At 38.9% G+C, this 18,154-nt stretch overlaps 1 protein-coding gene across 1 annotated transcript in view; it reads right to left on the bottom strand.

Annotated features, from left to right (window-relative positions):
* DGKB (diacylglycerol kinase beta) overlaps nt 1–18,154 on the bottom strand; it is a gene marked incomplete at its 3' end in the record, with an annotated part of 923,203 nt that overhangs the window by 789,344 nt on the left and 115,705 nt on the right. The window contains exon 3 of the mRNA XM_082632047.1: nt 7,476–7,572. The remainder of the gene's footprint in view (nt 1–7,475; nt 7,573–18,154) is intronic.

Here is an 18,154-nt window from a genome sequence, read left to right as displayed (position 1 = left end):
GGTAACCATAACATCTCCTAAGTAAGTCATCCTGACTTTAGCATAATTACCTTATATGTTTGAAAATCATCTTTGTCAAGCCATGTCACCAGATTAACTCCAGAATGGGATGCACTGTCTTTTTGCAGTGGCCACAGTGATGAATTGTGGAAATGAATGTCTCACCACTTGCACAGTAAATCAAAACTATGTAATGTTATAATGAGCATGCAAAATCACTCATGTTCTGCTTTACAAGGTCTAGGAGAAACTGAGAAGGGCAGATGTGTCAGTGTATATGTCCTTCAAAATCAGGGGCTCTAAAGCAGATCAAGTTGACTTTCCTCTTTAGAAAAGAGCTAACACTGACTGTTCAGTCAGTTAGATTCAAGACCTTAGAACCATTTTCAACTACTGTATTGCTCAAGTAAAATTAATATCAGAACTCTGTAATGTCTACCATTTAAAAAATCTATTGTAAAATCTTTGCCTAATCCCCATTTATGGGTTTGATATCTTCACTACCTTTTTCATAGTTTCCCAAATTCATTCCACTAATACTTTCATGATATCGTTTTCCATCTTAAAACCTTTCAATAATTCCTAATTATATATGATATTAAAAATCAACTTCTTATCCTTATTTTCATGTCCTTCCATAGTTCTATAGTATTTTCTCCTGTCTACTCCAAAATTTACTTTTTTTTTAAACTGCTGGTCAGAGACTTCCCTGGTGGTCCAGTGGTTAAGAATCCGCTTTCCAATATAGGGGACGCGGGTTCAACCCTTGGTCAGGGAACTAAGATCCCACATGCCGCAGGGCAACTTAAGCTTGCACACTGCATCTACTGAGCCTGCGTGCTCTGGAGCCCATGCACCACAACTAGAGAGCCCATGCGCTGCAACTCCTGAGCCCGTGAGCTCTGGAGCCCACACGCTGCAATGAAGAGCCTGCATGCCGCAATAAAAAATCCCACATGCTGCAACAAAGATCCCGCAGGCCACAACTAAGACCCAAAGCAGCCAAATAAACAAATAAATAATTAAAAAATAAATAAATAAACTGCTGGTCAGTATAGCTAACTGTGGTAAATAAGATCCAATCCTGAAGAGGGAAAAGTTACATTCTTATCTGCCCAGGTTGAAGGTAGCATGATAGAGTTGAATAGGTAAAACAGGCTCATGTCCCTTGGCTGCTTTCAGATCACTGCCATGCGTTTTAAGTCAGCTGAGAAACTGCTTGATGGGCCCTCTAATGGGTATTAGCTCATATATCACAGACTTATGGACCAAGGAAAACTACAGGAAATATTTCCCCATGGTTAAAATATCTCTACTAAGAGCCCACAACCAATCAGTAAATACCTCCTGCTTCTCTCAACCTACCAGTCTCAACTGATACTCTGTTTTGTACAGCTCAACTTTTTTTTTTTTTTCGCTTACTATTATAGAGATCATTTATTATTTGGCAACTTCGGGAAACTTTTCAATTGATAGACATTCATACGCTTAACATCTTTAACATTTAATTTTTAATTTCAAAATGTTTAAGACTCGAAAGGGGAAACAAACAGTCTAAAATCCTTTGTACACTCCTAGGAAATAAAAATATGTAGGAAAAAATCAAAATCCTAATTTATTTTCAATATTTTTACATCAATTATATGTCGATAGTTTTAAAATGTTTTCCTCTTGGCTGTTTCCTTACTGTCATGTTGTAGAGTAGTGGTTTTTAAACTTTGGAGTGCATTGGGATGATCTGATATACATATTTAAAATGCTGGTTCTAGAGCCCATTCCCAAAGATTCTGATTAAGTTAAGTCTGGCATGGAACCCAGGAATAGATGTTTTCTTAGGTTGGCTTCAGGCTACTTTTTTTTTTTTTTTTAACATCTTTATTGGAGGATAATTGCTTTACAATGGTGTGTTAGTTTCTGCTGTATAACACAGTGAATCAGCTATACATATACATACATCCCCATATCGCCTCCCTCTTGCATCTCCTTCCCACCCTCCCTATCCCACCCCTCTAGGTGGTCACAAAGCACTGAGCTGATCTCCCTGTGTCGTGTAGCTGCTTCCCACTAGCTATCTATTTTACATTTGGTAGTGTATATATGTCCATGCCACTCTCTCACTTCGTCCCAGCTTACCCTTCCCCCTCCCCGTGTCCTCCAGTCCATTCTCTATGTCTGCGTCTTTATTCCTGTCCTGCCCCTAGGTTCTTAGAACCTTTTTTTTTTTTTAAGATTCCATATATATGTGTTAGCATACGGTATTTGTTTTTCTGACTTACTTCACTCTGTATGACAGACTCTAGGTCCATCCACCTTGCTGCAAATAACTCAATTTTGTTTCTTTTTATGGCTGAGTAATATTCCATTGTATATATGTGCCACATCTTCTTTATCCATTCATCCGATGATGGACACTTAGGTTGCTTCCATGTCCTGGCTATTGTAAATAGTGCTGCAATGAACACTGTGTGTACAGCTCATTTTAAAACCACTCAAACCAAGCCCCAATACCCCATAAAAGCTTGTCATTATTTCCTCAGATTGAGCAACTCCCAAGGTTTGCCTGTGGAGTGTCCTCCCTTGCTACACCAAGCTAAATAAACTTGGCATTGTATTACTACAGATGTATCCTTGGTAGCCTTTGGCCAATGGGCTTCAAAACTACCACTAATGAAACATGCCATCTTGGCCTAGTTACTTAATAGTCATGAACCTTATTTCTCTTTCCTTGTATGATACTGATAATATTTATCTCGTAGTATGTGGTGAGGTTTAGGGACAATATGGGAAAAGTACTTAGTGTGATATATACTAGATAGTAAACATTAGTAGATAGTGGGTAATCATTTTATTGGTATATTTAAGTTGTTTTTAAAAATACAAATTGTAACTAATAGAATTGGCAGTGCTCCTGATATAACTCCTGGTTTATTTCTTTTAAATTCAATTTTCAAAGTAGCCAATGTCTGGGAATATAAATCTGAATGAACTGTCAGACAGGGACATCTTGAATAGGGACAACTAATGCTAATTTGGAGGACTGAATAGAATGTTCATAGTCTATTGGCTTTTGAAAACTAGAACTGAAACTGGACTCAATGACCTTTCAAAATTTTCTGTCCTTATTAAATCATGCATCTAGAAAAGAAAAAGTCAGCATCCTGCATTCTTGATGTGATCAGAATTTGATCAAGATTGTGAAAGATGAATAAAAGGGAAGCAGTATGTTTTGAGACAAATGAGCAAAGTAATTTAATAAAATGATGGTAAAGTAATGAGAAAATGAAGAAATTTTCCAATTTCCTGTTAGAGTGTACACAGTTTCAAATTATAATTAATTAGGGAGGAGGCCAATGCCAACGTCAATGCCCTAGGAGGCAGACTCTGAGACTGACACTTGCTTGCATGTGGTGTATTGAGCAGCACTCTTCAGAACAACAACCAAAAGAGAGGTAAGCAAGTAGAACTGGTCAGAGGAAACTGACAGACTGTGAAAGGGTGACCACAGAGGACTGACCTGGTTCCCTGGGGAGCTCTGGAGTTAGCGTTCCCCTTAAGAGATTTCCCAAATTGAGGCAAGGGTGCTAAGCTTTTGTTCCCTTTTACTCCTCCACCTGTTGTGGAGACAAAGCTTCCTTTGGCAGAAGGCAATTCTTGGGGAGGGTTGTGAGCCAGGAACACCCCCAGCCGTGGAGGGAACTAGTGCATTGTTTCTAAAGGGGGGTCTATTGAGTGCACCTCAACATCCACTACAGTGAATTTACAAATTTATCTACTCTTGTGTTTTAGGACATATTATCTGATTGTCTTCTATTTGCCCTTCGAGGAAATAAAGTAAATATTAATTTAAGACTTACTGAGGAAAGAAGTTTGAATGAGTCTATATTGTCAACTGCGATAATAAGGCATTCTTAAAATAACTACCCTTTCTCCTTTTTGCATGTAGATTGCTGTCGTGCAGTTTGACAACTATTTTCACCTCGCTCTCCTGTATTTATTCTTTGAAATATTAAACTAGATTTACACGTGGTGAGGATGAACATCTTCAGAACTGGGTTGCCCATGCCTTTGTTCTTTAATCACATTTTTGGTGGGTTCCTATTTATTATTCTGTCAATGGAATAACAGTTGAGTTCTAATTTTGCTCTTTTTCTTACTCAAAATTGGTAGAAGGCTGCATGAGACAAGCGATTTGCCAAGTGCAGCCGCTGAGCATTCAATTGCTAGTGCATGGAAGAAAGGAACAGCTTCAGAGGTGTTTGTGTGAGACATACATCACATACCAATTTATGAGCTGAAACTTTCCCCAAATACATTTATTTGGTTTCTATATGAGACTGTTACCATTTGATTAATTTATTTACCTGGTGATATAATGTAAAACAACCATGTTGGATATTTGCATTGGTTTTGTTTTTCCTTCATTCAGTTTCTGAACGTCAACTCAGTTGACGTATGCTAGTCTGTTTCCTGCTGCATATTCCTATTTCCTATTTCCTGATCCATAAAGGCTATGTCTAGTACTTCATCAAGCAAACATGAACACTTAATAAATTATTTTCACATGTGAATCACATGACTAGGTACCAACTTCTTTTATAATAAGAAACACTATTTAATAATGTGCTCCATCCATTTAGATTTTTTTTTCTCCTTTCAGGCACCAGTGTCTGTGATATCTCCTTGAAGTCTTGTACCATTTATGAGGAATGTTAAATAGGTAAAGATAAAATGCTTCCCTGCAAATATTTAAAGTATATATTCTAAAATAAAACACTTTCCCTAGTAAGACAGTAGAACAACGACATTCTTGGAGACAAAGAGAGTAAAATATGAGGCTAACGTTTAGCTAAAAATGATGGCTTGTTCTGCTTGAGATGACTGATATGGTCTTAGGATGTAACCTGTGCTTCATTCCACCCCGGGCATTGCCATTATTTTATTCTGCCCATTGGAGTCTTCAAATTTACTGTGGAAAGCTCAAAGACCATTCTGCAGGGATCGTGCCGGTCATTTTCTATTCTCTATTGAGACTCTAAAATCTCTCAATGAGTACCTTATTTTATTATCTCATTGAGCCTAATACATCCTGATGAGTAATCAATAGTACCTGTGGAACACCTATGTCACTTTCAGTAAATCTCTGAAGGGTAATATCACCCTAGAAATGAGAAAAATGTGTCCACAAGCCATTTGTACTATTTGAAATGAATAAAACGCTCATTTTAAAACAAATTATCCTTGTTCATCCTCTTTTAGATAAACAGAAGTAAACACATTTTCTTTTCTGTCATGCTCTGTTCTGAGCGTGCTATTCTGATTTCCCATTCCAAGTTAAAGAAAATGGAAATAAATTGATATGTCTTGGAAAGTTCTCTGACCCGATATACTTGATGAACAAAATAATGTGATGATTAAAATTTTCAAGTTAATTAAAAGCTATTTATTTTTATTCTCTTTAATGTGTATGTATTACGTTATAGGTCTACAACAAATTTGGTTGCTACTTTTAAATCTAAGAATCAGTGTTTTAGACATTAGCATGACAGGATGCCCTTTTAGAGTTTAGAATAATAGGATATATCATTTCACTAGAACCTTAAGAAAACTTCAAGAGGTACCCATTTTACAAATGAGGCCTCAGCTCAGACAAGTTAAGTAAACTGCTTGAGTCCACAGTACATGACAGGTCCAGAGCTTAAGCTTTTGATTCTCAATCCAATTTCTTTCTTTTTTTTTTTTTTTTGCGGTACGCGGGCCTCTTACTGCTGTGGCCTCTCCCGTTGCGGAGCACAGGCTCCGGACGCGCAGGCTCAGCGGCCATGGCTCACGGGCCCAGCTGCTCCGTGGCATGTGGGATCTTCCCAGACCGGGGCACGAACCCGTGTTCCCTGCATCAGCAGGCGGACTCTCAACCACTGCACCACCAGGGAAGCCCAATCCAATTTCTTTACTCTTAACCATGGTACCTTTATTTATTGAAATGCACAAGGTCCACTGGCCTAGTTGAAAGATCCATTGTCTATGAAAAACTAACTAAAAATTTCAGCTTACCTAGCAGTGCTAGGTAAGGGTACTCAGAGTTAAGCGTACTGAAAGTTAAAGAAGGAAGAATGACAAATAGTAGCAATAACTGGATTTAAACATATGAGGCAGCAACATCTGTTGAAGAATTATAATTCTAAACACCTAGAGACAATATCATACCCTAGGTTCTCCTAAGTTTGTTCATTTGACATGTAGAAGGTGAACATGAAATAGACTATAGCAAAGTTCCAGAGGCCTAGGGACTTTGTTTGCAGTTCTATCCCTACTACATAAAATAGTGCCTGGCACATAGTATAATATATTGAGTGAATGAAAGAATTAATAGCTTTTAAACAGCCAACCTATGGAATAATTTATAAAAAAAAAATAGTTCCTTGGCAAATATGAGATTAGATCCTTGAGCAGGAGGATAAAACAAAAATTCTACTATTTTGAAATTACTCATTGAAGGCTGACTTTGATCATAAAATACAACCTTTGTGCTCAGAAAGTGTAAATCCTTGACTGATGTCTAATAAATAAATATTATAGAGCTAAGTTAATGAAGAATGCAAACTGGGGAATCTATCAATGAATTTGGAGTCATTTTTTTTTAAACTCAAACACTGAGAAAAAAACTAATGCCTCTGGTTTTAATTAACATTTCTTCTTGATGGTTTACAATTAGGCTAAAAAGGCCAACAGGAAAGTCTTTCTTGGGGGGAAGCAAAAATTGCAATTTATTCTAAGAATTATCTTATTTGTAAACACTTATTTCTGAGGCTCAATATTCTGACCTTTAGAAATGTCTACAATTTACGGACTGGTAATGCTTTAAAATAATTCTGCTTTCATTTCTGAAATAAAATACTTCCCAAACTCATTTTGACAGAAAGTCATTTGACAATCTTCTGTGTGACATTTTTACAATTAGTCTCAATTACATATGAAGAGTGAGCTGTTTGCCTCATCGGGTAATAGGCACAAAGAATTAATAGAATGTTGAACTGCAATGGACCTCAGATAACCTGGTAAAGCCATTGTACTTCTGCAAATGAAACGGAATGAGATCCAGAAAGCTGACGTGACTTGCCCAAGGTAACAGAGTGAGATACTATCAGCGCCAGGGTTGAAATGCAGAACCCCAGCCCATTTTGCAGTAGGGGACTCAATCGGTACAGAAGCATGGTCCTTAAAAAACTATGGAATAGTTTTTCTCTAGATTTAACCCATTTTGACGATTTACAGGTAGCACTGTGCCACTAAGTGCCATCTAATGATAAGCAAGAAAGCAATGAAACCCTGTTTTCTCAAAGAAAAGAGTACCCCATACTCTGCAGTTATCTCTGGCTCCTCTTTCTTTCAAGTACTATATTCATCCTGTCACTGCCTCCTTTGGGGCTACTTATATATGTCTATCCAGAATCCATTCTCTTTCAATATTCACCAACCTTGATCCAAACTGTAGCCGTCATTCATCTGTTTATTGCAGCAGTCCTCCTCTGTCAGGTCTCCCTGCTTCTTATCCTACATTCCTGTGTCTGTTCTCTAAAACAAGGTAAGTCAAGACGTTTGTACAAGGCTGAAAATCTTTCTTTGATTCCTCATCTGTCTCTGAATCTAAACCAAAGTCCCTACTGTAACCTCCAGGTTCCATGTTAATATTCCCTGAAAATTCAAGTCAAAGAGATAGAGACCCGTGTGTGTGTGTGTGTGTGTGTGTGTGTGTGTGTGTGTTTATTGGGAGCGGACGGCTCTCCTCCAAATTCATATTTTCCACTTCCAAAATCCCACCGTTCTCAGGGAGTTGCCAAACCCTATGGCCTCAATAGAACAGCTGGGACATACAACCAAATTCACTATCTACACAAGAAATACTATGTAGTATTTTTTTCCTAGTGTTTATCAAGTTGTAGCCTGAATATAGCTCAAGGAAAGTTTCAGATCCTTGGTGGCTAGAAGCAGGTATTTGAGCCAGTGAACTGATGTGGGTCTGTTCTGAACTAATAGTTGTTTACCTCTCAATCCAAAGTCTGCCATGAGGGCAGCAGGTTTTTCTATGAGATTAAACCATTTAACATCCCATTCAAGGATGGTCTCTAAAATTAAGGGCAAAAGCAACCTATGAAATGGGAGAAAGTATTTGCAAATCAAATACCAGATAAAGCGTTAATAGTCAAAATATAAAAAGGACTCACACAACTCAATAGCAAAAAGAAGAAAAAAAAAAGATTAAAAAGTGGGCAGAGGAACTGAATAGACATTTTCCAAAGAACAGATACAAATGGCCAACAGGTATATGAAAAGGTACTCAATATCACTAATCATCAGAAAAATGCAAATTAAAACCACAGTGAGATATTGCTTTACACCTGTTAGGATGACTATCATCTAAAAGACAAGAAATAACAAGTGTTGGCAAGGATGTGGAAAAAATGAACCCTTGTGCACTGTAGGTGGAAATGTAAGTTAGTGCAGTCACTATGGAAAACACTATGGAGGTACCTCAAAAATTAAAAATAGGACTATCATATGATCCAGCAATCCCACTTCTGGGTATATATTCTAAGGAAATGAAAGCAGAATCTTGAAGAGATACCTGTACTCCTATGTTCACTGCAGCATTATTTACAATAGCCAAGATATGAAAACAGCCTAAGTGCTAAGTGTCTGTCAATGGATGAATGAATAAAGAAGATGTGAGATTTTATATATATAGTGGAATATTATTCAGCCATGAGAAAAGACATCCTGACATTTGTGACAACATCGGTGGAACCTGAGGGCATTAAGTGAAATAAGTCACACACAGAAAGACAAATACTGTATGATATCACTTATATATGGAATCTGAAACAGATGAACTCATAGAAATAGAGACTAGAATGGTAGTTACCAGAGGCTGGGGGTAGAGGGAAAGGGGAGATGTTGGTTAAAGAGTGCAAACATCCCGTTACAAGATGAACCGGTTCTAGGGATCTAAAAAGTACAACTCGGTGGTTATAGTTAATAATACTGTACTATATACTTGAAGTTCCTAAGAGAGTAGACCTTAAATATTCTCACCATAAAAAAGAAATACTAATTAGGTGACGTGATGCAGGTGTCAGCTAACACTATGGTGGTGATCATTTTGCAATATATCAGTGTAATATTACTATGTCAAGTAAATCTCAATAAAGCTGGAAAAACATAAATGGGCAGCCTTTTATTTTTTTCCCATAAAACAGCCTCTGAAGGGAAAACCAATTGAAAAAAGAGATCTTATTTGGGCCGTATCACCCTTTTGAGCCAAGACTCAGCACGCTTATGGGGAGACCATGCAGGTATGTGGAGTGTTCTACAAAGTCTCTCACTTTTTTCCCCTCATTTCTACTTCTCTGTAATGTGTTATATCTGTGACTAATGTGGAAAAACTACAGTTAAGCCTTAGGTAGAAAATGCAAATGACAAAGAGAGGTGCAAATCAGGGTGTAGTTGCTGAAAGGATCTCGTTCCCACAGTATTTCATAATCAATGGTGCCTTTGGTGTAAGCATTTTTGTTTCTAGTTGGGTTCTATTTTAGAGTGTCAATACCCCTCGGAAAGGCATCATGCAACTAAAATGTTATCTGAATGAGTTTATCCAGCCCTTTCTTCTCCATCAAGAGGGAAGAAAGTATCCAAAATATGGGGGCAAGTGTAGGCAGGTATAGGGTGGGTGGGATGAGAACCTAAAGGAAAGTGGGTAGTCTAGAAGGTGGGTAACTATTATTCAATCCATTGTACACATCTGGATACTAAGGCTGAGAAGCTAGCCTGCCAGGCTACTAAGTGGTGAAGCCTAGGTATGCACCTACCTATAGCTGGCTCCAAAAATCCATACAATTATTTGCTAGACCAAAGTCAAGTTGACCTGAGGGTTAATTATGTTTAATGTTATCAAGCTGCCTACCTTTCCTTTGCTCTTTCTCTCCTAAAGGAATAATGGATAAATACAATGTTATAAACAAATCACAGGAGATAATTTTGAAAATGAAAGGCAGTATCACTTGGTAATTTAGAGCATTAAGTAATCTTGGGCTAGCTGTCTCTGTTCCTCATTTTTCATCTGACAAAAATGAGATAAAAATACTTACATCCCAGGGTGGTTGTGAGAATCAACTGAGGGCTTAGAATACTGCCTGGCACACAGAAAGCATTCAGGGAAGGCTTTGCTATTATTGGAGTTATTGGCTTCACTTCGATTCTACATCTTACTTTTTTCCCAAATGATCAGAATGTCTTTATTAATTTTATTTATTTATTTTTAACATCTTTATTGGAGTATAATTGCTTTACAACGGTGTGTTAGTTTCTGCTTTATAACAAAGTGAATCAGTTATACATATACATATGTTCCCATATCTCTTCCCTCTTGCATCTCCCTCCCTCCCACCCTCCTTATCCCACCCCTCTAGGTGGTCACAAAGCACCGAGCTGATCTCCCTGTGCTATGTGGCTGCTTCCCACTAGCTATCTATTTTACATTTGGTAGTGTATATATGTCCATGCCACTCTCTCACTTTGTCCCAGCTTACCCTTCCCCCTCCCCATATCCTCAAGTCCATTCTCTAGTAGGTCTGTATCTTTACTCCCGTCTTGCCCCTAGGTTCTTCATGACCTGTTTTTTTCTTAGATTCCATATATATGTGTTAGCATACGGTATTTCTTTTTCTCTTTCTGACTTACTTCACTCTGTATGACAGACTCTAGGTTCATCCATCTCACTACAAATAACTCAATTTCGTTTCTTTTTATGGCTGAGTAATATTCCATTGTATATATGTGCCACGTCTTCTTTATCCATTCATCTGTCAATGGACACTTATGTTGCTTCCATCTCCTGGCTATTGTAAATAGAGCTGCAATGAACATTTTGGTACAGGACTCTTTTTGAATTCTGGTTTTCTCAGGGTATATGCCCAGTAGTGGGATTGCTGGAAGAATGTATTTATTTTTAAGGGAATTTTACTTTAATTTTGGGGTTAGTTTTGTATTTTTAAAAGTATTACATATTTGTTTAATAAAAGGCAAAACTTTAAATCAGAAAATTAAAGTGCTTACGTTCTTCCTCAATACCACTTCTCACTCAGATGTTACTGTTGTTTATATGCATATATAAATATATACACAATTTTTTTTAGTCATTCCCATTTCTTTTCCTGAGTTGTGACTTTGCTCTTCGCAATTTCTGGCTATCAGTGACCATGAAAATGAACTCGAAACACTGCCCATCATACAACAAACTAGCTCTAACGACAGATTTAAATGTACAAAAGGTGCACCTGGAGCATATAGTGAAGCACCTGGGTGCACTTCTCTCCATCTGCAAACTCCCATGTTAGGATGAAAAGAAAGGCGTTTTTCATGCCCGGCGAGGATCACAAAAAGGAATAAAATATTCCCAAACTGGCACTCCTGAAAGAGTGTGAACCAACAACAAAAAGTCTCAGCTGCAAAGCCTAGGTCCTCGCTCTCCCCGCCCATTTTGCCCTTCCTTCACCCCAGACACGTGCTAATCCAGGTGCAACCTGTTTAAAGTCAACTCCAAGGGCAGAGGCAGCAAGTGAGAGAGAGGGGCAGGGGACTGGGGTTGTTGGAATGGAGGGGGTGGGAAAGGAGGAGGCTGCCTGGGTTGCCTTGGCAATACAAAGAAGAAAGTCAAGACGGAGGGATTTATATGCTGATGATAATTGCATTTGCTAATTACATCTATTGTGCTGACCTGCCTGCTCCCCAGTTCTTCATTCTGAGTCATTAAGCCATTCCCAGAACTTCCCTAAGCAGTGTTATCTCCTTCCCATCTAATTTTGTCCCCTCTCCCAGTCCCCAGGCTGTTACCAGAATGCTACCTTTGCCAAGGCACTGGGGAAGGCTCTGGAGACTATGCAAGGTTTTAGAGATCCTGTAGGAAAATATTTCCCTGCTGGAGTTTGCTGGAATATTGCTTGGTGCTCAACCATAGCATGGATTTACAACTAAAAAAAGCAGCTGAAAAACTAGAGAAAGTAAATCTGAAAGAAACTGCCCACAGGGAAATGCAGGCTGCAAATGATTCACCGGGGTGGTGGTGGTGGTGGGGAAGTGGTGGAGGGTGGAGGGAATATTGAGCAGTTCACTCTGGAATCCAGTGTACCTTCAGTTGGAAAGGTGCCTGGACAGGGCTTGGAGATTTGTTCCCTCACTCCCCCTGGTGGGGCTTTCATTTAATTACAGCAAGAATCTGAGAGGCTAAGCACATCTGAATACAACAGTACCTACTGTGAATAATGCTTTCTTATACTCCCTCATCACTGAACTGAAGTATTAGCTTCCATCACTTCGCAGGTGGTAAAAGTCAACAAAGACATTACAAAGCATGCAGCTGCAACTGCTGTGTGGACACATTCAAAAGTCATGCAATATATTTAAATATTTCAAAAGTAATACGTGTGAGATCCATGCTGAAGTAAGTTGCTCACAGTAATGCTTTTCATTTCTAGACATATTCACTTTTCCCTCTGATCTTTATTTACAAGCAGAGCCTAAGAACTGGAAACCTCTTCAGTCTATTTTTGTTTCCCTTAATTATTTTTATCTCCTTTGATTTAAACATTTGCTCTCCCAGGTTGTTCCATCTCTACTAATTTTCTAAGAGTAAGATTTCTATTTTGTTCCAACTCCTGCATTTGAACAACAGACCTCTTCTGAATTCTCACCTGGTGTTTCTGTATTTCTCAGGCACTGACGCATTTCACTGCTCAGAAATCAAATTGGCTCCTGCAAGGCTGTAAAAAAGGCAGGTCAGGCCGTCTCTAGGCTGCTCAGTGTCTATCATCCTGTTTTGCATTTGGTCATAAAGCATGGCAGATTTATCTGAGTGGAAAATTTTTTCTATGGAAAAGTTTAGTCACTGTACATATTGGAAAAACATTGCCTGCCAAAGAGCAGATTCCACACCATTCCTAGTCTTTGGTCTCACATCAGTGTTTTTCACTTTTATAAGCCTATGAAATTCCTTGCAATCATCAGTGATGGTATGGGGAAAGGGAGAAAGGAGGCGGCTTTGGCTGGGATCCCTGATCATTTTGATGGATTTGCTATAAATATATCTGAAACCTAGGCCCATTACAGGCTCTGTGATCCTGAAACTGCATTCATTACTTTGTCTTTGTATAGTGTCACAATATTTAACAATACGGGGTGGTTCATCATGCTAGAATTGTGAAGGTGAGCAGAATTTGCCACCTCAAAATATGCCTCCCTTGGCTTAAGGGCTATTTTAGGCTGATGATTTTTAAGAAACAGCAGACAGAAGAAAACCTCTGAAAAACGAGTAGAAATTACTCTTTTGTAAGAGAAATTTACATTTATAAGGGAAAATTTCTAAATCTCTAGCAACTCTTATCAGTGGAGAGGGCAAGAACTTAAACCTGCTTAACCACCATTCCCTTCATAGCCTTGCTGGCTGGGTGTTTCCTGGTCACTTCCCATAACCTGCCTCCCTGCCCCCAACATCTTTCCTTTGTCTTTAGCTGGAGAAAGTATTTAAGGTGCTGACTTCCGTCATTTTGAAGAGTTACTCAGTTTTCCTGGTTATCTCCCATGTATACAGGAGGTATACATGTTATTAAACTTCTGTTTGTTGTTCTCCTATTAAATCTGTCTTTTATTACTGTGGGGCGGGAGGGTGTGCAGGCGGGGGGAGGGGGTGGGCGGTGGTTCCAGCCAAGAACTTAGAAGGGTAGAGGGAAAATTATTTTTCCTACCCTTCAATTGCAAAGCATTTTCCATTAGATTTCAACACAGGTCTGAATCTGCCTGGCTGTCATGGTTGTTTTCTTACTGACACAAAATGTGGAGGCGGGGTGGTAGTATGAGGATCTTCACTGGTATTCCAATGGTGCCCAAAAGGAACAAATGGAATTCAACTTGCTGAGAGCTTGGGGGACAGTGGCAGAGTCCCTTCACACAGGTCCTCTAGTGGCAAATATTAATATAGGAGAGGGTCAGAGAGGAGGAAAGGAAACAGCAGACTTTATGGTGGCTGACAGGAATGGTTCATGAGCCCACATGCAAATCCCTTAAGATCTCCCAAAAGTAATGGAGGAGGACTTTTTTAGGAAATGAAGGTCCTGTATTAGTAATTGAGGATGACATGTTAATTAATTTCTATTAATGGTAATTAATCTGTACTCTGGGAGAACAGAAATGGCAGAAAAGTGAGTTCTATATTTTTAAATATAAATTGACAAATGTTTGTGAATGAATATGTATTCAGTTTTGACTCTGCTCTAGGAAGTCTGTAATATTCCAGTAAATAAGACGGACTTGGTCCTTACAGGTGGTAAACAAATTATAACAAGAAAGTAGGTTAATTATAATTGGGATAAGGGATACAAATAAAAAGTACATGAAAGTATATATTTGGGGGAAACCAATGCAAGCCTCAGGTGATGGGACGTGAGGCAGGCAAGGGAATCTTCACTGTAAGCAATATTCAGTTGAGATTTGAAGGAAGAACAGAATAAAAGTCGGCTAGCTGAAAGGAGTCTGAGTTAAAGGATCATTTTGAGCAGAAGAAACAATAGCTGTGATGATGCCAAGTGAGGGAATTATGTGGCTGGTCCACAGAGAGTGAGGAAAGTTGGTGCTGACTGCAGTGATTAATGTAGGCAGGTCCAGATAACACAGGGCATGTTAAGAATTAGAGGCTTTTTGTAAAATTGTGATGTCTTCATGCTAAATATGTATAAGTACTCAAACCATTTATTCCCTCAAATATTTATTCTCAAATACCATATGCCAGGCTAGATCCTATGGCTAGATCCAGACTAGACCCTATCACGGAAAAATGAATCACTGTTTACTATGTACTCACATTATTTTTAAAATGTGAGAATAAAGTTTTGTAAAAAAAAAACATATGAACTAACACAACACCGTAAATCAACTATACTTTGAAATAAAATAAATTTAAAAAAAATTCTTTTTAATATATGGTACACCTAAAACTAATACAATGTTATATATCAATTTATATTTCAATTTTTTGAAAGAAGACAAACATAGAATAATGTATGATTTGAGAATTTCCAGGAATTCTGAGCAAACAAGACAGATGAGATTTCTCCTTTAACAGAGTTTACATTCAAGGGGGGGGGAAGTTATAACTAGTAAAAAATACATAAAAATCAAATTAACAGTAGTTTATTAATGGAGAAAATAAATCATGATGTGATAGAGAAAAACTGAGTAGAAGGGGCTACTTTAGATAAGATGGTCAGGAAACTCCTCTTTGAGGAGACACTTGGGCTGAGACATGAAATTGAGAGGAAGCCAACTATTCAAAGCTCCAGGAGAAAAGCAACCACTATGATCCTGAGAGGGACAAGAGCTTGTCCTCTTCGATGACACAGGGAAGACTAATGTGGCTCAGAAACAGTGAGCAAGAGAGTGGTATTATAAAAAGCAGGCCATGGAAAAGGTTATGGCTTTTCTTCCAACGGGAATGGGAAGTCATTGAAAGATTCCAGTGGAAGAATAATGTTCTTGTTTTTGTTGTGATCGTCTAATATTTCTCCAATGCTGATATAGTATGGATGAAAAGGGAAAAGAATGGAAGCAGAGAGACCAACCTAAAGGCTATTGCACTGGTCCAGGAAAGTGAAATCGAGCAAATATTAAGAGTGGTGGTGAAGATGGGGAGAAGTAGACGTGTTCTAGCTAAATTTTGGAGATTAGAAATGGTATAACTTGCTGATAAACTGGGTTATGGGGAGGAATAGAAAGATGATGAAGGTAGATTCCTAAACTGATAATGGTGTCATTTCCGGAGATAAGAAAACTTAGGGGGAAATAGTAAGAGCTCTGATTTGGACATGTTAAGCATGATGAATTTTAGATATTTGATGAATATGTTGTAGGAGAGGCTGGACATTAATCTAAAGCTCAAGAGGAAGAAAACAGTCAAGAGTCAAGTCAAATTTATAGACAGGGGTCCATGGGCAAAATTTGGTCTAAAGATATATTTTATTGATTTATATAGAATTTTACTTTGTTTTAAAATAGTCATCAACATTTAAAAATTGGGAGAATTCACATAAAATGGGATCTGGTAATAATAGCTCTGCATTCTCACAAGATTCCAGTGACCTGGAGCTGAGTAATGCCTGTGCCTCTCCTGAAGGGCTTTTGCCCTTCCATCTGCCACACTCTCCACCACTCCCCACTGTCTCTTCTACAATTAGTCTGAGTGTCAATTGTCACTGATAATTTTTTTCTAGTAGAAAAATATTTCCATTTACTCATGGCTGAAGCAAACAGGGAGAAAACAGGTAATACTGAAGACCCTGTTTTATTTGTATCCAGCCTGCATGATTCTTCTTATTCATCTGTTTCCTGTGAGGCACTTACAGGTATTGAAATCAGATTTCATAGCATAGAAGAGAATGGGAATGTAGACACAGGGCAAAAGAGGGCCCCATCACAGGGTTCAAGGTCTTGCCACTTTCCAATGATGTGAATCTTCCTTCAGATCCTATAAGGAAGGGAGGTAGCAGAAGATGACAAGAGAAAGCAAAAGAAAACGGACATCAAGAAGGCAAGGCAAAGAATAGCAGAGGAAGACTGGTATTGAAATTTCCCCAGAATGAATGGAAAAGGATGAAGTAACACACACAAACACACACACACACACAGCAAATGGTCCCTCAATGTCCACTTGAGATTACTGAAGGAGGGCCACAATAAGATTTTGTCATGGTTACTAAGCTCATTGTAGAGCTCATGCTATTACAGCTTTGAGCACTAAAAAGAAAATTCATGACAGTTTTAGAAAAATAAATCCTCTCCTTTCTGACATAATGAAGGAATTTGGTGTTCTGGATAGTCAACTATCTTAAGGAATAAAGTGGCCATATCACCCAGGTTGATATACCATATACACCTCAAATGTATTTCCACAAATTTATGAAAAGAATGACTAGTCTTATGCAGAGGACGTAGCTGCCTCCATAGTACCCACATCTTAAAATATTTTCATCACCAAGCTGTCATAAGCATCAAACTTCTACTATTCCTTAGACTTAGACTAGCCTAGCCAAAATAAAGTACAGATATTCGACCTTGACATTCCACACACTTTCAACATCATACAACTATCAATTGTCATGGTAACAAAGGCACGTACAAATGTGAAGGGACTGGATATTGCCAGAAGATAAAATAGCAGGCAACAGCTGCCTCTGCATATACTGTTTTGTGTGCACGCACGTTTTGTGTATTATGTAAGAAGCTATAACTGTTCATTTATTACATGCATATCAGAAAAAACAGATGTAAGCAGTAGAAGATAATGGGTCAGATCTGATTCAAAGCCCAGCGGGCCTGGCCACCACCCTATCAAGAGATAGCATCTGTTCCTCCTCCCCACTGCACCTGTGCAGTCTTGAAGATGGCTTTGACCAGGAGCATACAGTGGAGAGGATGCTGTGCCAGTTCTGGGTGCAGCCTTGAACTGGTGTTGACTGCTGCTCTTTTTTTTTTTTTTTTTTTTTTGCGGTACACGGGCCTCTCACTGTTGTGGCCTCTCCCATTGCAGAGCACAGGCTCTTGACACGCAGGCTCAGCGCCCATGGCTCACGGGCCCAGCCGCTCCACAGCATGTGGGATCTTCCCAGACTGGGGCACGAACCCGTGTCCCCTGCATCGGCAGGCGGACTCTCAACCACTGCGCCACCAGGGAAGCCCAGCTGCTCTCTCTTGGAAGCCAGCCACTACATAAAAAGAGTGACTACCCTGAGATCACCATGCTGTGAGATGTCAGAGCCACACGGAGAGGCCCTAACAGATGTAATGCCAGGTAGAGAGAGAGAAGCCAAGGGGCACCTAGACTTCACTCACCACACCTGTGAGTGAAGAAGCCACACTGGAAATGGATCCTCTGGTCCAGCTGCTCCATCTGATACCAAGAGGGTCAGAGACACACTTCCCAGCCGAGACTTTCCAAATTCCTGATGCACAAAATTATGTGAAGTGCTACATATTTGATACCTCATACGCCCTTAATAAATTCTAATAACCATAGTAGAAAACAATTATTTGCATAGTTCATACAGTTGAAAAAGGA

The sequence above is a fragment of the Mesoplodon mirus genome (genome assembly GCF_964341445.2).
Source record: "Mesoplodon mirus genome assembly, chromosome: 9".
Taxonomy (NCBI): domain Eukaryota; kingdom Metazoa; phylum Chordata; class Mammalia; order Artiodactyla; family Ziphiidae; genus Mesoplodon; species Mesoplodon mirus.
The sequence above is the reverse complement of the archived record's forward strand: the minus strand, read 5'-3'. Positions and strand labels throughout refer to the sequence as shown.